General features: G+C 40.7%; 1 long non-coding RNA gene across 1 annotated transcript in view; it reads left to right on the plus strand.

Moving 5' to 3' along the window:
- The window catches only part of LOC106747019, a 30,828-nt gene extending 6,764 nt beyond the window's left edge, over positions 1-24,064 (plus strand). Inside the window, exons 2-3 of the long non-coding RNA XR_001374632.1 lie at positions 23,709-23,817; positions 24,012-24,064. This is a non-coding gene — a long non-coding RNA (uncharacterized LOC106747019). The remainder of the gene's footprint in view (positions 1-23,708; positions 23,818-24,011) is intronic.
- Positions 24,065-25,640: the final 1,576 nt, after the last annotated feature.

Consider the following 25,640-nt stretch of genomic DNA (forward strand, 5'->3'; position numbering starts at 1 on the left):
ACAGAGAGACAGAGAGAGAGAGAGAGAAAGAGAAGAAGAGTAGTCGCGGGTATGATTCACGGTGACGTTCGAGCCGGACGGTCTCAACTCGTCATTATCGGATTAACATTAAACGGTGTCTTTTATAAATCGTAATAATGGCCTTTCGGTTTTGTCTAACTAGCTCGCCGAAGAGAAGAATGAACGCTTCGGCGAACGTTACATACGTACGTACGCACTCGCTCTCGTGTGAATTATTTTATTCCTCCGTGCGTTCGCACAGATACGATTTCGCGTGATACAGGCGCGTGGGAAGAATTTTCTTTGTTCGAGGGCTTTGTGCGTGTGTATGTCACGACGGCACGGTCCCTCTCTTTCTCTTGGAAACGAGAGAGAAAGAGAAAGAGAGATGATACCAGATCTATGATACGGACGAGTAACGTTACCCGGCTATATCCGCTATCAGTTATCGGCTAATTAGCAGGCGTATACGTATATATATGTATGCGTGCGTATGTATATATACTCACGTAATTTTTCCACGTTGTCGTCCTTACTCTGCGACGTTGACACGTATCTGTAACGAAAACGATAAGGGTCATTAACACAGTATAATAAAGTGGCTTGAGCATGCAGATTTTTGTGTGTGAACGTGTGCATACGCACGCGTACGTACGTGCGTGTGCACTCTCTGAAGATCGAATCTTAAGACTCCGTGAGTTACGCACACACATAACGACGCTTAATTTAAGTATATTCCCTTAATCGCCTGCATTTATTTCGTTATAATCCGGCTGCGCGAACGATGGTATACCGCGCATATTCGCATTAACTGCTCGCATTACGTTTATACTGTGAAGATACAACTCCTCGATTGGACGGACGCACTTGCGAATAGATAGTATCGTGTGACGGGTGAAGAAAGAGAATGAGAAAAGACACGACTGAGAAAAAACGAGATATAATGTTGATTCCTCTATATGTATTTGCAGTTAGATTGAAATTCACACGCAACTGTCGCATCGAGATGATGAATCTCGATGCTCTTGATAATATTATCGAAAGAAAAGTTACCGATGCTTACAGATGTCGGTTTCCAAACTGTCAAGTTTAATGAGAATTTTAATGAAAATTGAATACGAATTAAAAAACTATTAGCTTCGGTGACAATTTTCGTTCAAAAACGATTGCCATATAGCCATAGTTTACAATATAGCCAGTTTTTAATAAATAAGTATAAATTATATCAACATATAAAATAGAATGCAAAAATATCAATGATCTGAGCATCAGTAATATAATTCTTGTGTGCGATTCGCTCATTTGATCGTCCATAATTCACGTTTTGAAGATGTGGGGTATGTTGTACAGATTATAGTGAACTTTTATATTCGAGGGATTTCACTAATCCTTTCTTTATACGTAATCTCATTATCGGGCATTTCCTTAGTGAAGTGCGAGTGTTGCGTACACGCCGGCAACTATGTGCGCTCTTCGATAGAATACGAATTTTCAAGAATTTCGTTAATACATTTTTGTAAAATTTGCATCCCTCGGAAAACTATTAACATGATAGTATATGTAGTCTGTTAATACACATATATTACGCTAAATGAAAAATCTTACAAATGAAAATTGATATTTCTGTATCTTATTTTTATATATAATCGCGATAAAATAAAATGAAAGAGATATGTTACAAGCTAATTATATCTTATTCAATACTCCGTACAGAAAATATACAACGATATCTCTTTATTCGCAAAATTAAATAAAGTCCGACTTAAAAAAAAATCATATTAATTAACGATTATTCCATATTTTACAAAGCTCTTCTAGTTATTCCTTTTTAGAGTATTCTCTGCGAGGGGCAAAATAAACCTCGATCATGCACATCGCATCTACAAATTATCGCGAACCCACACACGGAGAGATTACCAGCACGGACCTTCGAAAATAATTATCATCTTTCCGAGATTAATGCCGAAAACAAGCTCCTAAAAACGAACGATACAACTGGTTGGTTTAGTAGAAAGAAAGAGGCAGTGAAATTCCACTTCGCATTCTCGAGTCGATCGCGAGGCAATAACGTCTACACGGTGTGTATACCCGGCGCTCGTACACGCGTGAAATATGAACACGCGCGCACGCGTGCAGTGCACGGGCTGAGACCGCCCCGCGTGTGCATCGCCATAGCGGCGCGATACGGTGACACGTATCGAACGCATTGATTTTCCGTGGCTAACGTCTCACTCTCGCTCTGCCGCGCGTACATACCTGCGCGCGTGGACGTGTAATAGGGCCCCGAGGGACCCGGAGCCTTTTCGGGGACCCTGTTCTACTCGGCATCGGGATCGACTCGAATTAAAGGGGAACGACCCAGGAGTGGTGCCAACTTAATGAGGGACCACCTAGCTTTAACTGTTTGTTTTTCGAGGGAGACTGGATCCTGAAAGAAAAAGAAGAGAGAGAGAACGCCTGCCTCGGACTCGCCAGAGACCCATATGTATGCGTTCACGGTCAGACGGACCCGTTTATAGCTTGTATCGCCAGCCCTATTGCCATAACTTCCGCGATTTGGGCGTGAAATTACACGCGCAGGAATCGGTACGAGAAGATCGTCGATAGTTCGATAAAGGTGTTCGATCCGTCGTTCCCCCCTCCCCCTTTCCTTCCTCCCCTTCTTCGCTGGTCGTTAGTTCTTTTTGTCCGGGTTTCCGTTCTGCGCTCGATCAAGCTCGATGCCGAGCAATTTGTTACGTTATCTGGTGTGCGTTGTAATTTACAACGGCACGATACGCGCTGTTTTTCGCGCTGGAGAAAACCATTCGATCGACGTGTCTCGATGGTACGCTTTTGAAAAAGCTTTTGAAGCTCGCTTTCGTGTTCTTAGAAAATAATTGACGGTTCTTAGTTGCGATAACAATTGCTTTCACGATCTAAAAACTTATAATACTTTGTAAGTGATACAAATTTAGTTTCAATGATTCTGCTGAAATTGTTATTTCATGACAACTTGCTGTGCTGCTAATTTTATTATGCTTAAACTGTTTTGCAATAAAGTGTTCATTCATTTCATTGAAATATTTACGTAAATTTTAAATACTGCATTATCGTTAATAACATACGATTTACTTTAACATTACCGTGTCTAAAATTATTTGATTATATTTGCGTACAAACAGTCAAAAATCCGCTTTTGTTTAATCAAACGTGTTCATTTCACGTTTACGTTGAAATGAATAATTTTTAATAAAAAAAAAATTAGTTATTTAATTATATACTCGAGATATATTATCTCTCTTTGAAAGTAGACAACCATTTATAGCTCTATATAGAACTGTACAAGGGGGGATGGGAAGGGATTTCGTATATTCTATCTATAATCACTCATACGGGCACACCATCGTAATATATAAAAGGTTCACAAAACGATAAAAATTGCTCGACTGACATTTCGATAAAAATTTAAATGACGAGCGTCGAATAATCAATAAGTATATTGTCGCTCTGCGACAAACACCGTAGAGAAACTGATGCATTTCGGCGAGTGTTCCAAGGTTATAGGTCATTATCGGAGGATGAGCTATCGCTCTAAGGCGAAATTAATCTGAGAGCCGCCGATAAAACAAAGAAGATGGAACACGAGAAGGAATAGAGCAAGAGAGAGAGAAAGAGACAAGGGCCGCTCAAGCATATGCGATAACGCACTCGGTGAAAAATATACACGCGGTGCTCGAGCACGATTTAATTTATCGTCGACAGAGGGTAGCGGAAAAAGACGTAATGGCACGACTCACATAAACATTGCGCTTACGTTGCGTAGCTCAACGTCATGTTTTTTCACGCTCGCCGTGTACCTACCGCATCCGACGATATTATCCCGCAGAAATTTGGTAGCAAATGTACAATAGAAATCGTTATTGCAAAATAACCAGTAAGCATTTAGGATGAGGGAATATGACATAAATCTGTATAAAGGAACATCTTTCCCATTTTCTTCTTACTAATCATATTGATCATACGTATCTAGATTCTTCTCTATTACATATATATTTTGTGTATTAATAATTTCTCACAAAATAAAATTCGAGTCTTTTTACAGTCTCAAAAATCTCTGTGTTCATTTTCGAAACAGTATCTTTTTCCTCAAATAGAATATCCTGCTTATTATATCATGCCACACGTACATACATCTTTCTATTCCGCACATACATCTATCCACTTTTGCAATCTCTCGCAAGATTAAATTCGAATTTTCTCTCGATAGTCACGCACGATCGAGCCAAGCGCAGCGGGACTTTTGCAGGAGTGCTTCTTCAAACGAATATATTTCTATTAGCGTGTCCCGCGTGTCGTTCGAGTCTTCCGCGAGCCGAAACATGAAATGTCACTTACTCGAACACATCGCTTGGCGCACACGCGTCTAGACCGATCGAAACTCGCACTACCTGTGCACACGACACGCGAAAGCGCGAAGCGAAGAGTTTATTATTGTGAGGATATTATTACGAGGAACCTATTATTGTATATCTCTCGCACTTACCTCACAAATTCAGATCGCTTCAGAATTTTGACGGCAACTTTGATACTGTACTTGTTTCAGAATTATTATCTATAAGAATTTATTTTGACATTTTTATAGATATGCAAGTGTGCTTTTAGACGCTTTCAATGTATTTATCAATCGTCATCAATCGATACTATTTCAAGTATAATATTGTAAATAAAATATCTACGAAAAAAAACACGCAGTATTATAAATATATCAATAATTAAGTAATATTTTAAACGTCCATATATATATGCATACTCAACGACGGTGTGTCGCGAAGCAAACCGAGTTATTCAAGGCTTTATTTATCCTTCGAATATTTAAATATACATTACGGTTGACAGGGTTAATGCTAATCTCGAGAGGAAAGCAGCAAAAAAAGATTGCGTTATAAATTATCCGACGCGCCTGACCAGTGCGATTAAAGTCACTTGGAGAGAAAGGGTTACCCCCGACAAAAGGAGACGGACGACGGAAACGTTAACAAGGGTGCCTCTCTCCGATGTCACCGATTCGTCTCCTTGACGTTGCATTTTGCGCGAGGGGGGCTGCGGGCGGACGACCCTCCTTTGTGCGCCCGCCGTATCGTACATTTTTATTAAGCCCGAATAATTGACGCGAAATCTGAGATCGCCAGCGGCGCTTCGTTGCCGAACCTTTTCAGGCCCGCTTGACTCGTTTGAGGCCATATGCCGAGCTTGAATAACTTCGACTGGGCGAATCGTCGTCGTGCAATTTATTTTCGGGGGCTTTGCATCGAGGCAATTATAAATCGGTCGAATTCCCAGAATGACGATATTACGAACCTCCAACTTTCGCGACTAATTACGTGTATCAGAGAAAAATTTCTTAGCGAATAATAGCCGTTTAATTAATAGTTGTACATCTGATTTCAAGATACTGTCACTATATCTACGTACTTATTATGCTACTATATTCTTTATAATTCTGGTGTATAAGTTTATATATTATACTGGATATATTTCAAGACTATTATATAATATTTTAATTGGGTATTTTGGAATCTTTAATTAGAGACAGTCGTCTTAAATTTATCACTTGTTATCTGAAATCTGTACATCATTAATTGACTTTGACTCGAAAACTTTCATGACCTCGATATTTTCACGCTAGGATTTTCGATTATATATTATATAAATAATTAAACTTCAGGTCGCGTTATTAAAGTATCGTATAATTTCAGGACATTCCGTACATGAAATCCCTGCCTATTTACTCGAATCTTAATACTGAACACGTTGCGATCAAAGTTTAATTTTCGCAAATATGCAACAGCATGCGTGCATGGGAGATGAGTGAAGAGGCGGATAAAGCGGGGCAAAACATTGTAATGAGGTATATAGTGAGCAGGCATGGAAGCGATTTTAATTAATATATATACTTAATTAAGTCTCTCTCTCTCTCTCACTCCCCCCGTCGAAGGCATTGTCGCTGCGCTACGAGGTCGTTATCTATGCCATGCAGTGCGCGGGTGATTTACTAATAGAAACTGTGCGGGAATAGTTCGTCTAGTTAAGCCCCTTCGAATACACATCGGTTTATTGTGCACCCGAGCGATGCGGCGTTGCGAAACACATCCAACGCCCGCTATATACGCGGCTCCATTAAAGCCCCGCCGGTGTACTTTGCCGGCGAACGCGTTCGAGCGAGACCGCGCTGATGTATCGATAATGCACATCCGCGAAGTCGCGATGAGAGCGATTCCTCTCTCTTGATTAATTCAATATCTTGACGCGGGAACAACCAGTGTCAAAATGTGACTCTGTATAAAGTACGTGGAAAGAAATATACGGAAAAATACCACAAGAGATATGCTTCTCTTCGCGCAAAATAACATTTATTATCTTCGATGTGAAACATCGATTTATAATTCGAAAGCTGAGTTAACATGTTTCTTTTTTCTCGTAGTATCTCATACGATTTTACAGATACGTCGGTAGGTGCGATCAAATCTAAGCAAACAGAATAGTGGAAAATCGTTCGAGCTGAAATAGTCACTTGAAACACAAAGGTAGAAGTCTTTTTGAGACGAACAAAATAATATATGTTATAGCGTTTTTTCCCGAGATCATTTCTCTTTTATTCATTACTGATTCTCTAATGTTCTTTATTTTATAATAAATGCATATGTTAATAACCATTTGTTTGTTCTTTCGAGATATCGTGGATTATCCAAACATCATTTTATTTATTTAAACTTTCCGGCACAATCGCCGAAGATAAATTTGCGTGGATGTTTGTAACGTCATCGTAAATACTGCCGTGTACTTCGTAGCTTACTATCCAAGCGGTTAACTACCTTCTTTTACACCTGCGATTCAAAATGGTGGTCCCGAAAGTTTCGACAAGTGTCGGTCGATACACCGACCACCTCATGAATATATTCACAAGCTGGGTACAGAAATACGAGACAAAGATGTTAACTGGTGACTGAGGAAACGCTTTCCTCCTTTAATCGTCTTGTTAGCGCGACGACGCGCGATGTGCCGCGCTGCGAGATGCCGACCCATCGAAATCCCTTATCGTTGCGACCTTAATGTCTTCAATAACTGGTCGTAAAAGAAATTTGTATGCACGCGCGTCGTCGCGCTGCGGAGCGTTTTATACAAAGTGAAAATCAACCGACATTGTGCATGCGATAAGGAGCCATTGTCCTAATCGTAACGGTTTTATTCGGCACACTTTTTACATGATAACTTGTTTTGCATATTGATTCGTATTTTTCAATAATAACATGGCAAAAATAATTACGAGTGTTCATATTATTTGAACTTTAGAATCGTGTGAATTTTAAAACAATTCCGAAAGAGAAATCGAATATTACCATACAAAGATAGAAAGAAATAAAATAGCATACATAAAGAAATATCGCAAAGTCTAGGAGGAATTTAGTGCAGGTTTCCTTTAGCCGGAAGAAATTTGAATATCCTCGATTCTCTTTTTCCATCGACGTCGCGCAACTTCTATTAAAAAAAAAAGGAAGAATAAAAGGAAGAATAAAAAAGATCGTCGGCCAAGTTACAACCGCGGACGACAGTCCGAGCGGAATTTTAACGTATTATTTTGCATCGCAAATGCGATCACCGTTGGAATTTTCGCAAATTCGGCAGCGCGACGTCGCGCAAACTGCATAGGCCAGCGTGAATGCAGTTGGCGGTCGGCGCGACATAAACAACCGACAAGGGCGCTGATTTTTAATTGACCCATTATCGTAAACGATCGATAGGTGTCAATTAACCATAATTCCGTCAATCGTATTATTATTCTGCTGCTCGCTCGTGTTTTATTAATCCGAGAGAGAGACAGAGAGAGAGAGAGGGAGATGTAGGGAGATGGAGGGTGAGTCGCCGGGAAACACCGCCGGCGGTCCAACTCGAGCTTGATTTATTTTCATCGCGAACGCCCAACTGCATCGTTCGCTTCCGGCACTATCTTGATTTGAAATCAACCCGCCTGTCCTTCTTCCTCCTGCCCTCCTCTCCTCTCGTCTCACCGTTCTGAAAATTTTTCCGTACTGAAAAGTCACTTCTCGCGTCCGCCACGCGCTTCCGTCGATAATCGAAATCGTTCCTCGCCGAGGTCGACAACATTAGGGAATACTGGGTACTAAAGGTACGGGGATTGCGGAGATGAACACGAGCGCTAATGGAAAGGGGGCTCTTCTCGTAAAATTGTCTCTGCTATTAGGATATTTGCGCCTCTGGCAACTCGGAAGAAGAGCAGTTACAGCGATAAAAAAGAAATGACTAGTACCACATTCAATATGCATGATCTTTTTTACTGAAACTTTTGTCTTTACTCTTATTAAAATTATATAGGAAATGATGTCATTCGATATTTACACCTGTAACATGTATTTTAGATGACTCACTTGCCAATTGTCTATTTAAATATAAGAGCTCTCTTTTATTTGAACCGTTTTTTATTTGCATGAGAAATATGAGTTCTGGTGAGTATCTATTTTGATAGCAGGACAGTCCGTTATCACGTTTTAGAAACATCGCGTGTAACGATTTGTTAGGAACTGCGACAGGAGAATTGTTTGCTCAGCTTCGAATGGTGAGAGATTATCTATTACAGCTGCAGCCGCGAAGCGACCTTATCACTACGGTCTTCGTTGAGATAACTGTTGGTATCGGACATTGGCCGATCGATCTCTTCCCATTTCGATGATATACCAGCGGGATCGTTGACACTTTGACATCGACGTCCTATAGAATCGTCGGGCGGCGAGTATTAAAATCCTTTTCCGATGAGAGTCAGCAAGATAAATGTGTGACAATAATAACACTGCGATAAATTTACTGCAAAGAATATTTCTTTCATCGCTTGTTAATTTTTAATGATCTTCAAAGGTTGAGCGATATGTCTTACTTGGCCAGCTATGAAAATAAACTGATGTCGATATATGATTTCGAATGCCAGGATATTAATAAATCGCGTCATAAATTATCACTAAATTATCGGAACTTGGTTTTATTGACTGACTAAGAAAAGTTCTTTAATTACTAATCAGAGATATATTAGTTAAAATTCTTTCTATGCAATGAATCGTAATAAAGTAAATGAAGATAAAATTACAAAATCCGAAACTTACGCTCGCAAACTCAATTATTGAAGAGACATTTCTAAACATCGTACGGATTTCTTTAAATCCCGAACTCGCAAGAATTTAGTTTACTGAAGTCCTTCCGGAAATAATAAATCTCAAGGCGGAGCTTATTAGTCAAAGAGATATTAGTCAAAACCTGCCTGGTATAATAAATCTCGAAGTTTTGAGGCTCAGACTTGTGACCTTACCTACTTAAAGGCTTGTTAGTATGATAAATCTCGAGACCGGATTCATGTCCGGGCATGCTCGCAAAACTCTAGTAACTCGCCGGCTACCGGGAGCCTCTTCAATTTTCGGCGAGTTTCGAGTGCGGGGCGGAATTTCGAGCTGTCGACGGTTAGGATTTAGCGTCTTCGTAAGGAGGAAAGTTGTATGCCTTAGAAAAGCATTCTTATCCGATTCTCCACTATTCCATTCTTTCTTTGTTTCTCTCTCTCTCTCTCTTTCTCTCGATACTTTTTTCCTGAACGTCGCTCGCAGGAATAGACGATAAAGTTTTATCGGTCCCGTTGTCAGTCTCAAAACGTGCGCCGACCACTTCACGCTCGTGTACGACGTTTCCGTCGGTGATTCAATATTGACGTATCGTCGTTGGTCACCCACATTATCAGCCCGCGCTCATTCCTTCTCACGTTCTTCTGTGCTTCTGGGAGTAGCGGGCCGCTAATTTCTTTCCTCGAACACTCGGCACGGCGACATCTCTCTTTTCCGTTCGATGTAACAATTAACGAATAGACGATGGTAAATGACGAACGCGCGCCCGCGTTTGTCACTCTTTCTCTTTCTCTCTCTCTCTCTCTCTTCTTCTTTCTCTATCTCTCTATGAACCTGCTACCTGCTACGCGGATAAATTCACAAGAGTTAATTAACATTAAAATTCAGATCAGTGAACCGCGAAACTATTGTACGGAATATTACGAGAAGAAATAAGAGCAGATTTCAACAGTTCACGCGTACAAGTGGTTATTCTAAGTTAGAAACGTTACGCGAGCGTTAATTTCAGTTTGCCTTTATCGCCGGGTTACAGCGGTTTATTACAAAGAAGTATATGTATCGAGAAAATAACGTCAATTATTATATTCTGAAATTCCGATTGCCATTTCGTAAGGCATAAGAAAGAGACAACAGTTTAATTTATACCTTTGTAACAAATTGTAGACAACGATATCGTGGAATATGATTATATTAAGCTATAATTAAACGAAGAAATTATCCTTTAATTTAATCATGTACCTTGTATCCCTAATTCGTGAGCAGGTAACAGATTAGAGTTGAAATGTGACTTAATAAATGTGAAAAAATAACATGAAAAGGTAAATAAAAATAACAAAAACGGGCAAGAAGATATTGGAATGACACTGACCGTGGCACATTCCCGACCCCCGTAATAACAAGTAACCCCCATTAATTCCGCTACGTCTTCATAAGTATAAAGTATACGTGTCTATGGTCGGCACGCCTACTTCGTCCGCCCCTCTTACCAGTCATACGCGTATCAGCATCTGTCGGTGCGTAGACCGGAAACGCGTCGTTTACGTGCCTGTCATCCTCGTCATCGGGCACAAAGCCCTGCGAGCTCGCACGAAATAGTTTCAACCCTCTGTTGCCACGAAATGTCCCGACGATTCCCCGCTATCGCGTTTTTCTTGAGCCGCCTTTCTTCCCCTCCTTTTCCTCCTTCGCCTCAGCGTCAGTAATGTGAGCCTCTTGGTGCTCGACAATGACGAAGGAAACCATAATTGGCTCCTCGTAGCTATTTCCCCGGCACGAAAGATACGGAAACTCGATCGTCGGCGAGTACATATCGGGGTTCTCGATTTCTTCGCGCTCCACAGTGTAATTAAGCTTTCTGCTTCGTCGCAGTTTCGGTTCTGTAATGTGCGTCTTTTTCAAACGGGGTTTAAATAATATCGTTCTCGGTGTTTTGTATGGGGTTAACTGAAATTATTTTTATCATTGCAGTATATCTAAATATCCTAGTTGTTTGTAATCATGGTTGTTTATAAGTGATAAGAGTACAAATAATCACATGTAATTACATATACACTGAGAAAAAAGTACTTACAAATTTATTTGTGGGATACAAGTCGAGGAAGAGAATTTTGAATAAAAAACACAAATGTAAATTTTAATTAGAGTTAAATGTAAAATTATATTTATTTTACAGAAAGAAACTTTATTTCTGTGAAATAAACCTTATATTCCCACCCACAAATAAATTTTTAAGTACTTTTTTCTCAGTGTACAAATAATTTTCGCGACCAATGTATTGACATTCTGACTGGACTTACTTTTCCGATTGCAAATAATTGTACAGTTTAATTCATTAAAATTAATTATCAGTTGTTTTGTACATCCACTTGGCTGCATGCATGTTGCTAAAGAACGATTGCGAATTAACATACTTCATGAACTTCAGTTAAATAAGTTCATGATTGATAAAATTTCGTTGGCTGACGTCTGCGGGTTAGAAGGGGAGAATTATGTGACGCGCGTTCCGGCTTATAATTCACGTAACATTTTGTTGCAGACGCGCTTTCATCCACCGCATGCGCATTGTTAATCGCGGAGAAGCGCGTGGGGCGGAGGCTTGGTCGGAAGAAAGATATATTTACAACCTAGATGAATCAAATTAACCCGTTGCCATATATCACGCTGCTCGAGAATACGTCGGCATTTGCAATTTAATTCGAAGAATTATCGCGACGTATAGCACGCTGCGTGTTCGCCGAATGTAACATCATCTCGCGAACAAAATGCATTATGCAATAGAAACGAAGTAGCGGCAATAGGTTTCTCTCGAAGTGAATGTTAGACTGTTAATTAATCATCTTGCTCTTTGTAGGAATTTTTGCGCTCGTGTTTTCCATAAATTATCGTTCAACTTGACTAAAGTAGGTACTTTCCTCCAAAAGAATTTATACTTGAATTAAACCGTCGGAGCGTTAGTAGAAAAAAAAAGGGAGGTGTTATTTTGAATCTTTTTGCACCGTGACAAATGTAATCAAAATTAAAAATTTACATTTGAGTTCTTTATTCAAAATCCTCTTACTCGACTCTCCGTTGAGGAGGATTTCTTGCGTAAAAGAATAATAAGCGTAACATTATGAATAAAATATGCGAGAACAGAATAAGTATTATCTTGTATATAATAATAAAGGGATGGTTCAAGCTCTCCACATGAAAGTCCACGTTCTCACCATCCTCCGCGTTTTCATCATTCTTCCGCATTCCCCTAATTATCATCCAAGTGGATAAAAGATCCATCTGAACAGTCGCGCATCGAATTTCCGCGCGGTAAAATCGTTGATTCCTTCCGAAGCCAAGTCGCATCGACCAATCATTGTCTCCGCTTCCCGGTCGATGGGGGTGTCTCGTTACGGCTGAAAATATTTGTTAACAAACACTGGGACCCCCGACGTGGCGCGGCGCACCTGGGTCGCAACATTGTGCCGCAACGGTACGCGCGGGAAGTGCGTAACCAACCAGCCGGGCCCCCGGTACGCACCTCTTTCTCTTCCTCCCCGGTCGGTCTAATAATTCGCGCCGGAATTATTATAATTTAATACGATACCGTGGCGCGTACGCACATGTACTCACACACGCACACGTACGCACAGCGGCCGCGCGGAGCCACGGCCATTATTCGGCGTGTTTGTAGCCCGCGGCGGCGCGTAATAAGCCGGCTTATGCCCGCGTATCTCTCTTTGTCGTGTACATGCACGCACGTAACGCGGCCGCGACACGCCTACCTTATTCTTCCCCTCGGCTGCACCGACGTTGTATGCGGCGTACGTAGGTCCGCATCTGCCGGTGCAACGAGGTCGTGGAATCCGAGAGCCCCGGTCCCTCCTACTCGTCCTTTTCGACACCTCCGTCCTCGCCGCCGTCCCTTGTCGTCCTGTCATTGTCGTCGCCGTCGTATCGTGCTTTAGCGGGTAACGGTCAGTTAAGTTGATAGATTCAAGTGGCTTGATACCGCGTCGTACATTTTCCCATACCTGCATCAGCATGCTGCCTAAATGGCGTTTCCGGGAACATCGGGATTCCGTGAGGCGATAAAAGTTTCCGCGATGGGTTCTCGCCGTAAATGGAAACGCATGCCTCGCGTGGGGAAATGTCAATGCAACGTGTGCGCTACTTTCTGAGGATCCAAATTACGCAAAATTATCATATACGACTTCAATATTACGGCCATTTTTAATGCGCAACTGCTGATATCGCAACGGTTTCTGTTAGTGCATTTAATTCGTTACGGCCTACTCCTGTGCAGTTCACGGTTGCGCAGATTTCGCTCGGTCTGTGCGACCTTAGCAACGGGAGTTCGCGAAATTTCTGCAAAGCACTGGTATTTTGACATGTGTGCATCGTTACGAGGTTACAACGTATAAATAAAACGGAGAAAAGTCGCGGATTTTTGGAGCGTTGCTTAAGCACAGGCGCGCAATCGCCGTAATAACGAAATAAAGAATGCGCATTATACGTCATGAGAGAATAATCTCGCGCGGGGATCAAAAAGGCGGAAATACCTGTCTGGGATTTTATTATCGATCGCCGTGAGAGAAGTGCTCATCGATTTCCACGTTACACACCGTAATCATGTAATAATAATCATGGCGTGCGGTAGCGTCGAGAGAAAAGTAATTGATAAATCCTCGAAGTAGACGCGATGAAAGTGAATTAAATTTTTACAGACGCCCGAATAGAACGCGAAGGATTTATTATCGATCATTTCGGTCTCCGACGATCTCTATCGCGATATTATAACGATCATCTTCGCGCAAAGAGTATATAGAAGCTAAAGCATGTGGAAGAAATATAAGCAAGAACCATAAATAATAAACCGGCTATTTTAGCCGGCTGGTAACTCTTATCGCTACTCTCTGCTTTTTAATTATTCCTGTCGTTGAAAAATTGATAAACCGCGAAAGTAATCGCGACACCCTTGTAAATGATGTTAAGTGCTGTTGCAGACCGTATCGAAATCTCATTATTAACATCGATGATTAATTATATCTGATCTAAATGGAGTAATGTTTCCGCGCGTAGTTTTAATAACAAATTTCCAAGCTCACTGCGATATTACGTAAACGCATTAAAAAAATCGAAAAAATTCTTTTTTAATAAATTATCATTGTAATTCTTTTGTTGTACGAACTATCTCTTTTTTCTCGTAACAGTCTTTTGTTTCGTCGTTCGAAGCACCGGTATCAATTAAATCGAGTAATAACGTATATCGATTCATCATCCTTCGCTTGTGTACATCTACGCAGCGAGAATAATTTTCGTCGCTTGGCAACTCTCCCTGTCTTTCCCTCCTTTCTTCACATTTCCGTCGTGGTATACGGGATGCATAATTATTACAATATGTCTCCACTGCCTATCGCGGCATTAATATTCATAAGGTCGATCCGTCAAAACGGCTCCATCTTCGCTTCTCGCTTTAAGCGCTGCTTGCGCTTGTCTTCGAAATTAGGCATCGATATTAAATTTATTCAAACTATTGCCATATATAACACTCACACGCGAGACGAATATTTTCGTAGTGAGTCCGCAATAGCGAGCCAATATTGAAATTCTGGCGATAGAAAATGCATTGCACGTTATCGCATTACCCATTTGTATGAAAACTCGTTTATTTTTGTGTATTTTCGAGTGTAAAGTCACGCATACAAACGCGTCATTGATATTATTGGAAGTGGCTTGTGCAAAGGCTACCTTTAAGTCCGTATCGAATCGGAAACTATAGTGAGTCGTTTCTCTCCCTATTTCAAGGTCGATGATCGCTGGATCTCGAACGTGGCAAAACGGTCCGCAAAATCTGAAATCGACACCCTTCGTTGCGAATCGAACGAGAAATGCGGCTGTAGCATCTTTGATATTCCCATAGTAGTAGCCGAGAGGCAGCGGACTGGGAAACAGATTGTATGGCTCAAAATCAATAGGCACCTGATTTATTCCCATGCGCGCAGTCTGGCATCCTGCGCACCGAAGCGTCCTGAGCGAATTTATACGCGTACAGGAGCACGGGTGCGATACAGTACGCTGCGGGTATACGGAACTTTGTCTTTCTCTTTCGCAACGTTATGTGTACATGTATGTGTGCTTACGACATGAACATTAACGATATTAAAGTAATGTAGAGAATCGATAATTCGAAAATCATGTAAAGCATGAGAATGAGGACAGATAGTATACATACGGGGGAAAGAAAAAGAAAAGGAAATTGTCGCGTTATATCTCGTCAAATTTAACGTATCGATCTGCAAGTAATAATTTCATCGCATTCGCATTTCTTCGACCGCGAAAAACGTCGTCTTGACGGCGGTTTCCTTATCCGCGAGGTTCCTTATTTTCAGTGGCTACTTCGGCGGATCGCATGCTTCGGCCGTTAATTGAAAGCTCCGCCGGAACAAAAGACTAGCGCGTCGAGCTTTGCCCGCTGCCGCCGCCGCCGCCGGCGGAAGAAAGCTCGTTCCAGGTGAAACGAAACACTCATTGTCGAAGTCGGAACTTCGGGCGATTCAATTATTCGCTCCTCCTGTTAGGCGGCCGGCGTTCCTTAAACAGATGCCACCTCTCTCGTTCCTTCTCCCTTTCGTCCGAGATAATTAATCGCAATTATTTCTAATTGGTGGAAATTAAAACGCCGCGTTCTCTGATTCTCCTCTGTTCCTCCGCTCGTCGCGCGGCGGCTTAAAACGGCGGCCCGGAAAAAGGAAGTTATTTATCGGCCGAAGACTCGAGGGAAGAGAAGGGGGGACAATCGTCGTCGTCGTCGTTGTCGTCGTCGTCGTCGAAGAACGGGGTTGCCGCGGTAAATACACCCCCAGTTGCTCATTATCGAGAGCTGTCGGCGGAATGCAAATTATTAAGATTGCAGACCGTCTAGTCTCCGGAATTCCGTGGCACGTTTCCCCTTATTTTGAAACTGGAGATTTGAGCGATAAGTCGAATCAGCGCACGTAAATATCATTTTTGGTGTGAAATGTGCTGGTCCCGGCGTTAAAAATTATCGGATGTTACATATCTAAGATAAAGAGGAACTGAGACATTCTTTGGTCCTGGTTAATTTAAATTGCGAAGATGTGTTATAAATTGAGCTTTAATTTCTAACTGTAAAATAAGTAACTTTTTTCTTGAAAAATAAAAACGTTTTTGAAAAAGAACTGGGTTTGCTTCATTGTAATTTCATGCAAAAGTGGATGTATGCGCGCTGATACTATAAATTGTACTTTTGTACTTTAAGTAATTGTGCAAAAAATAATTTTTGTTTAAGTAAAATTTGTAAATTCATGGATATTCTATAATTTTATTCATTCTTTATGGAATCTGATCAAATATGTATTTAATGTTTAATTATTAATTGTCCAGTATAACCGTACACATACACAGAATGAATCTTAAATGGAATGTAATTATCGTCGGTGCTATCAAATATTCAGGAATAATTCGTCAGACATGGATTATTTTATTTGTGTCATTAAATGGAGTTATATATATATATATATATATAACTATATATATAATATAATATATATATATATATAGAGATATGAGAAATTATTCAGAGTGGTCTCTAATAAATCGCGTTCGATCTGACCAGAACACGTCAATTCAAATAAGCTGCTCAGAGAGCATAATGATTTCCCGTATTAATATTAGCCGCTCATTTGCTACGACCACACGAAGGCTCTTCTGTATGTATCTCGATTTAAATACCTATATTACACATAGTTTGCGATATGCTAATGAATTATAATCGTTTGAAAAATCAATTCATTCAGAATGTTCGAACCATCGTTCGTTATTCTCAACAGTGCGCTTAGAGTAAAACTCGTTGCGTATTCATCTCTTTTCGTTCTTTATCCTCGCAATTATAAAAGAGAGATTTTTCCCTGGCTACTTCTCCCGAGAACGACAAAGTCTCAACCATCACTTCGAGCGAGCGAGTTAAATGCACTTCCCGTATTAGAAAGATTACCGTGCTATTTTTTTTTCAATAACGCGTTCACCCAAGATCCAACACCTTTATCCGTCCTAAGTATCGCGGCGCGGGAGCTTCCATTATCCGGATGTACCGCCGAAGAATTTTAATTCGTCCCGAAAATTATGGCACGAGCACATGCGTCGTCCCACCGCCGTCGCCGTGCCTGCTATTCTCCTCGCCGACCACTCATTATCCTTATACCTGATCATTTTTTTTCCCTCGCCTAATCGCTTCTCACGGCCAAGTCACGAGCGAGTCGCGCGCGCGCGCGAGGGCTCGGCCACCGCGTAAGGCCAACCGGTGCAGCGGTCGCGCGAGTCGCATAGTTGCAGCAGGAGGCATAGAACGCCATGGTGTCTTAAAATTTGTAATCCGTAGATCGCGAATTAATCGCGATACCATTTTCTCGCTACCGCAAGGAATAACTGTTTCACTGAATTTCTACGACAGATATTTGTAAATGTAACATAATTATTGCGTGAAAAGACAGAGAACACGCGAAGACACGATGTTGCGTGAAGTGTCGGAGATGCGCATGCATTTTTTCTTAAACTTTGCTCGTGATTCCCGAAAGCGACTGGACCTGCCTTTCCTCTTACTCGAGAAATAAAAAACGGAAAACATAAAGGCTATAATATCCAGTGATTATATGTATATCATTTATTCTCGTACAACAACGTATCACTCGCGATTCACGGTTAATACACAATCAGGACCGGTAAGAAAGATATCACGCGAGAACCGAAATTCTCCGAAAGATTATCTCTACGGTCTTCCGACATCACGCCGATGTGGCCCCGGCGGGCAGAGCTCGGGCGGATAAACTCTTCTCAGAAATTACGTTTACGATGCAACAGCAGCAGGCGGGAAAGGGCGAATCAGTGCGGCCAGTCGTTGCGCGCTATTAACCGGCTCATTCGATGACGGGATCTGGAAGAATACGGCCCTGGCCGCGATCCACGGGAATTCCGAGGAGCGAGATCTCTCTCGGCTGTCTGAGTCGCTTCCACCTTCGTTTAAAAATACGAAGGAAATCTCTTTACTAGAATGACGCTTTCGTTTAAGTAAGCTATATATATTGCGCCGCTGTTTCGTTTTTTAATCTTTTGTCAACCTATTCCTTTAAACCTCCTGAATAATGTGCTAATTTCGGGCAAATTACGGTTTTAGCGGATTTAACTGGATGCTTTTAATGCGGGAAAGATACACCGCGATAATATCGTCTTAGGTCTTGCGTTTTATTAGTGAGATTTCTTAACAAAAAGTGTTATGTACATTTTTTTTTGTGTAATTTAATCTATCATGCACGAATACTTGAAAGTTAATCGCAAATTTTATATCCGGGTAATTTTGAGTTTCAATTGAAGCGACATGTCGCTTGAAGATTTATAATTTCAACATTATTTGTGTTGAATCAACGGAAAGAATCGACGACATATATTCTACATCTAAAGATATAAATGCGATAATAGTGGGTGAGCGATACTGTTATGGTTTGTTTGACCTAAATATAGACGTCTGTAACATCCATCTTAGCAACAGATGGGTAAACTGACAGCGGGATCTGGAATGCTGTCCGAGAGATAGATGGCTAAGCCGAAGGATTGAGTAATATTAAAGATGCTTCGAGTAATATAAAACTACAGTGAACGCTGCTATCGTTTTGTATTACTTTAACTTCGGAGCCACAAAATAAATCACGGTTTCGCGTCCATAGATCATCCGTCGAGATTAGTCGTACGTTTAGTTTCCTACATTCTTGTGTCCTCCATGCAGCCTCCCCAGTGTGGAAGAAACGGCAGACGATCAAAGATAATAATTTTCTCATCGACGCATCAACGGTTGCTCCGAGCGAGTGAGGGAGGTCGCTCGCGCAAATGAGCAACGCGAGTCGACGATGGGGCATACTCGCTAATTACTTGACGTATTCCAAGGTCTGTCTATCTATCCTGGAATCGCGATGGTTCCAACGACTTCGTCCGAGCCGACCGACGGCGAAATAATTAGGCCGCGGAATTGCAGCGCGATAGCGGGGGCGCGCTTCGGGCGACGATTACCCTTGCAAGATCGAGGGGTACCCGTGTATCGGCGGGCCCCCTAATGGCCGAGGATATTATCAAGTAGCTACCTAAGGCCACGATCACGAGGCTCGGTAACCCCGACAGTACAGATTGAAATCCACCCCTTCGACTTCTTTGTTCTCATTGTTATCGCGACTCGCGCGCTGCACGAAGCCGCTCGACCGCGCGCTGTGGTGGTTATTAATGCAGCGCGGCTCGGGCAACTTTGAAAAATGGCCAACGGCCGCCGATGATTCAGAGTTTTGCACGGAGACCAGTCGTGGCCGTCGTGTCAACGTATGGTCTTGAGGAATATAACGTCGCGAAACAGGTGCGCGTTCGCACAGAAACGGCGCACCTCGCCAACGCCTGGCGTCGGGACCGTCGCTACGCGGAAAGAGACACGGATCGTTGATCGATGAATGGAATACATTAATCACGAGGGTCGACGAAAAGAAGGACTTAAATATGCAGCCGGCCGCGGGCTATAACGGACTCTCCCTGCTTGCGCTTTTCACTTCGCTGAGATGCGTTATCGTCGACGAAGAATTTTGCCCTTGTCGGCTAAAATTTGCGTTTCCGTGATTTTGTTATGTGTGTGTATGTAGAACTTTTTATAAATATATATAAAATATAAATTAAAATCAGAATTATACACTCTTCCAAGCAAATACTTGGTGCATTTTTATAGTCTCAAAATATTTCAAGGTCGTGTTTTTTAGGAATTCGGAGAATATTAAGCATTATTGATGTTCCGATATAAATCTGTATTCTCCGACGCGCGCTTGCGGCATTTTTTAACACTCCCCCGTCCACCCCACGACAATCGAAGCCGGAGCCGATCGACGCGGTCGCACGCCTCCACGCTTCCCGCGTCCCCCGTTGCCAATATTTCACTCACGCTCTATTTATTTAGTCCCGCTAGTGTAAAAGTTCTCATACAATTCTCCGTAACACGCCGTCACATCCGCGTGCGCGCTCACGACACGTTCTCTCGCATCTCGGAGAGAACTTCTCGGAGGTCATCTTACGAACGGGGAACGTACAGGGTGACTCAGTAAGGCGTTCCGACAGAAACTTCGCTCTCCGGTACGTATTTAATGCGATTCAAAGCTGACTTTTCCTTGGCGAAACACGACACCTCGGCAGGATCCAAGGATTTCTTCGTAATTAACCCTTGCGTGAGAACCTCGCTTAAGTGAGCTCCTCTGCCGCTTCTTTCAAGGATAGAACCTTTCCGCCAGCGTGGAATACCTTTCTTGAAGCGCCCCGTATTTTTCCAAAGGCGGCGTACACGTCCCGATATATACACTTCCCATTGGTGCATCTCGTCCGTCCAAAATCAATATAGCTCCACAGATTGTTATTTATACCGAAACGGAGATACAATATTCCGTTTGAAGTCTTTCTCTTCTGGCATTATCCTGCAAGGATGGTTAGCGGGGTGGTTACGCAGAGGCCGAACGGTGCGGAAAGAGGGCGAGGGGGCGCAGTTAAAAGAGCGGGGGTGGTGTAGGAAACGACGGATTACAAGAAGCGTCTCGGGCGCCTCTAAGCTCGGTAATGCGAAGGCGGGAGAACGAGGGCTCTTTGATAAATGCGAAATGTACCATTCGAGTTTGTTATGGTCCCCGCAATCCACTATTTACGGCGTTTTCTTTGAACTACTGGGATAAAGACGCGCCCACGTCGGGCTAAACGATGCGGTTGCTACTTAAATTGCGAATCCTCGAGAAAAAAAACATAGACGCAAGGAAAGAAGTGTCGCCTCTTAGCGCGCGTTTCCGCCAATTATTTTTTTATATATTTTTCGATTTTTTCCCTCTATATTAACGACAATCATATATCTGAGTCAACAATCGTGGTCCTATATTAACATTTCAGATTCCATCGAATTTGGAGTGCCAGTGAAAAATTTCGATAGTTATAAACTGTACACACGGTATTGTCTTTTGATGTTAGAAACTTGACTCACTAGATACTTGCTAGAATTTGGACTTATTTAAAAATAATTTAATATTCAATGATATCAATAGTACACCTGTATTTAATTTTCGATTCTGATTTCAACAAACGGCATATTAATACTTAACTGTAGATGGAATACTTGCACGGAGTATTACTTACTCAACTGCAGATGGAATATTTGCAATAAATCAATATTAATCTAATAAAAATTAATAAGCACACACAAGTGGATACATAAAATAACATATTTTCTTTTTTCATAATACTTTTATTATTTTCTATTGATGATTGAAACTTCAGGAGTATTTGAAGATTTAAAAGAGTTGAGAAAAAGAGTTTTAAACTTCGTTGCCGTTCTATCCTGCATCTTGTATTTTATTCTGAAGTCAGCTCCAGGAAAACATACGATAAGATCGGAAACACAGCCTTAACTAACGATCGCGTGTTAATCGACGATGATTGTCGAAAATTATGTATCGTTGATTGTCGTGTTTTTTGGGCTACCGTACATATTTATTGTTTGGCGAAAGACGACGGTTCGCGACTGACGGGAAGTGACTTTGTTGTTTTTCTCTTTCTGGAGTCAATTATTTTGGGACGCTTGCGCGGCGCGTATTTGTCCGTGACATTACGTCTCGGGACGACGAACGACGCACATACCGCGGCGCGGAGTACATGTATCGGTACATTGTTTACAATTTCTACTGAGTAGTTGGAATATTTCGCCGATTATTGAAATATTTAATCGAGCTTTCGTCGGTATCGCGTTAATTAACACACGTTTCTTTGGTTGAATCGTATCTACGTGAGTGTCAGTGCCAGTGAATATTCGGAACCACGGAATAATCCGGAATACTGGATTGAGAAACTAGGACGGTAGATACAGGACGTACGGACGTGAGTAGTAATATATCATACATGTCCATATATGCAAATTCAGTTATTGGACGGGATATTTCCAATTTAACGAACTTTAACGACATTTAATGAACTCGTCGAGAAAGAAGATATCCGATTTTTAATTTAAGATACAGTAGGACATATATAATCCACTTATTTTTGTCCGCTTTATCATTTCATAAATATTTAACTTTACAAATCTTCGATTAAATTTGCCAAACTGTACTGATTTCATACAAGAGATATATATCCAAAATAACTTACAAGAGATATATATCGCAAATAACTTACAACTATGAATATCAATCTAAATTCGCAAATGTTAAGACTTGTTTCCCTAGTACTAGCTTTTTGAGTTGCAGGTTCTATTTTGAATCTGCCAACGTCTTTTTTATACTTTTGTTATCTTCAATCGTTCTACCGGGTTTAAATTTAAATCCTTATATTGATCGTATTTCAATACAAAAAACGGCATCTGATCACGATTTTTACGATTTCAAATAAAAGAGAAGATAGACTTTTTTATGCCAAGCGGGTTACACCTCTTAGATTCCTTTTAGCTTTTGTAGCCGAGATATCGGACACTCGATACATTTTCGTGGCAGCCAATCGATCATTGATTCGGGATTAGATGATGTTCCTCGAGGATTAAGAATTTTCACACGGTCTTTTTTCAATCGTTGAATCGGATGAATTGAATTTCTCCGTGGAGTCTCGACCCGCTCACGTAGTTTTCCTTTAAGTAAATGGCGATCCATTTTCTCGGAGAAATTTCTTCTCCTTTGGAGAAACGTGAAATTGAAGACAGTGAAACGATGTTTAAATTCAAGTAGACCTAGATTCAAGTAACGGTAATCAACTCGATTAGCAGCTATAATCATGCAAATATTATGTTTAACGAATGCATGGAAAGATAATAAGATACGTATAAATAATTATTTTTCTCGACCATGAGCGATAATATGAATTTGACGAATTGCAGTCGGAGTGTGTATAAGTATCAATATTCAATGATACGTTCTCTCATCTATGCGATTATTTTAATTTTAATTTAACTCAATCTTACTGTGATGAATAAATCGAAACCGAACTTTTATACGTCACGACAGGAATTTCTCATAAATATACACGACTCGCGTTGAAGATATTCCTGATTATATATCTAAAAATATAATTATGAATAATTATGAAGCAGTGTGTAATATTAATATCGTAGTGAAGATAACCTTGAACAATATAAATAGAAAGAAAACCGCATAATGATCCGCTCAGGCGTGATTCGGTGCCTCAAAGGTCAACTTGACCTTGACGCGAGCTAACAATACATATACGTAGGTTGTATTTCAATCACGGATTCAATTAAAGCAGTTCTAAACTGGGAGATGAATATATAATACCACGTCGTATGTTATTTCCAACTTTTCCAAATTAATCCAAAACGCGTTTGATCGTCCATTGTCAAGTAAATCCAACGAAACTCATTTTCTAACGCTACTTTTATTGGATTTTACTAAATTTTGGGAAGAGATATGGTCGCGGAATATTTATGTTCCGATTTGTCTATTCAAACGTCTACTTGATATCGTTACTAATTAGAAAAACTATTTTTTATTGTATATCTAGCAGAGTTTGCGGCTGCCCGACGCAGATGCAGGTCTGGAGGATGCAGTTTTGGCGGATGCGGTTGCAGCACCAGAGGATCCGGTTCGGGCCGAGCAGGATCGACTCAAAGGTAAGTTCACGTGCTCGCTATGCGAGCTCTTCTTAGTCCTTTGAGTCGAAAAGCGAGATGTAGCCGTTAGAATGACTCGGATTACGACCGCGGAGAGTTGGTCGTGAAATTTATTATACCTGTGTCCCTACGTGCATTTATTTATTAAGCCGACGTTCTAAATCTAATCGGTGAAATCGCATTTTTTGTTCCAGATCTGAGTAGCTGGCTCTGAGTTTGAGCGTTTTTTATCGGTGAGTGAGAAAAATAAGTGATAAAAACCTAAAGTAATGGATAGTTTTTTTATAGGTTGATATTTATATCTCATTCGGATCAATGCGATTTACTTCGTAGATTTTGTGTTTCACTTTTTACATGTATGTGTATGTATTGTAAAAATGAAACATATATTGCTCGAAGCAATTAGAAGATTGTCCCTTCGCATATTTATATCATTTGTGACAAATATCTTACAAGTAAAATATTTTTCTCTTGATAAGTAATTTTAATTGTTTCTAGTAACACTTATATAATCAATAAACGTTTTTGTAAATAAGTATACATTCTTTTAGTAAACATTTATATAAATATGGTATTTTAGCTATTCATTTTTATATTTATTTCAAACCGTTATTCAGCAAATTAATTTAGTGCGATTTTTTCATTGTTTCAAGCAACGTATAATCAAAATGCATATTAGAATTGTGCCACCGCGCACGGTCACTATCGACTTGCGATTATTTTGCTCATATACCGCATTGATAGATTCTGCGATCGGCGCAATTGATTTTTAATACATACTATTTTATATGTTTACATTCACGTCGAAATTATTTTGCTCGCGGATTTCACGGTATTATTTATTGATTTTATTACGCGCGATTCATACTGCGAATATTTTTAAATGACATCGTATAACATGTCAAAAATTCGTGAAATGTGAAACCCATTTTTTCGAAGATGAAAACAAGATATCTTTTTTCATATTTACGATTTCGCCGAAAACATCAAAGTTTTCCAGTCCTCGATTTCTCATTCGTAATTCAAAATTCGCGATGTGCACACTTTGAGTGAAATTGCGTTATAATTGTTAAACTTTAATTACTTATAACCCGAAAATTATCGCAATTTTGACATTTCAATATTATAATTTTCAATTCAAATTAGGTTTTAAAATAATTGAAATATTATTATTAAAATATTTATACGTGACAATTTTCTGGCATATATTTCGTGTACAGAATTCTCTTTACAGAGGAACTCTCTAATTAGTATTTAATTGCAATGCTACCTTTACTTATACATTTCTTTTACATCGCGCGTATGAGCGGACAGTGATGAAGTATTAGACTGTCGTGCGTAGCAAGATTTATCATTTTCGTAAAAAGACAGCGTGGGCATTCCCTGTATCGTGCTCGCCACATGGTCGCACGGGGCTGCAAAAGGGTTAATAATGGCAGCGTCGAGCTCTATATGTACATTGTTTCTTGTTATCGTCAGAAATACATTTTCGTCGCAAAGCGCACGCAATCGGCTCGTTTGGTCGATGCGATTCTCAGTTTTATCCGTTCAACGCATCGTGATATCTTGCTCCGCTATTTTGCGGCAATTAGCCAGCCACTTTTATACCGCTGGAACACCTCGGACAAGCGCGATGCGCGAATTTATAATTAACGAACGATCAATCGTTCACTCGCTTTGTCGCCGCCCGGTAACCGCGCGACGAAATTATCGCTTAATAATTATAACATAAATAACAAGTATTTATATAAACTTTATCATTGTTCAGCGTTTCGCGTAATTTACATGACGTTACATATGCAGTTTCTCAAGTAAAACAACAA

The sequence above is a fragment of the Dinoponera quadriceps genome, unplaced genomic scaffold (genome assembly GCF_001313825.1).
Source record: "Dinoponera quadriceps isolate SergipeBrazil2010 unplaced genomic scaffold, ASM131382v1 scaffold2088, whole genome shotgun sequence".
Taxonomy (NCBI): Eukaryota; Metazoa; Arthropoda; class Insecta; order Hymenoptera; family Formicidae; genus Dinoponera; species Dinoponera quadriceps.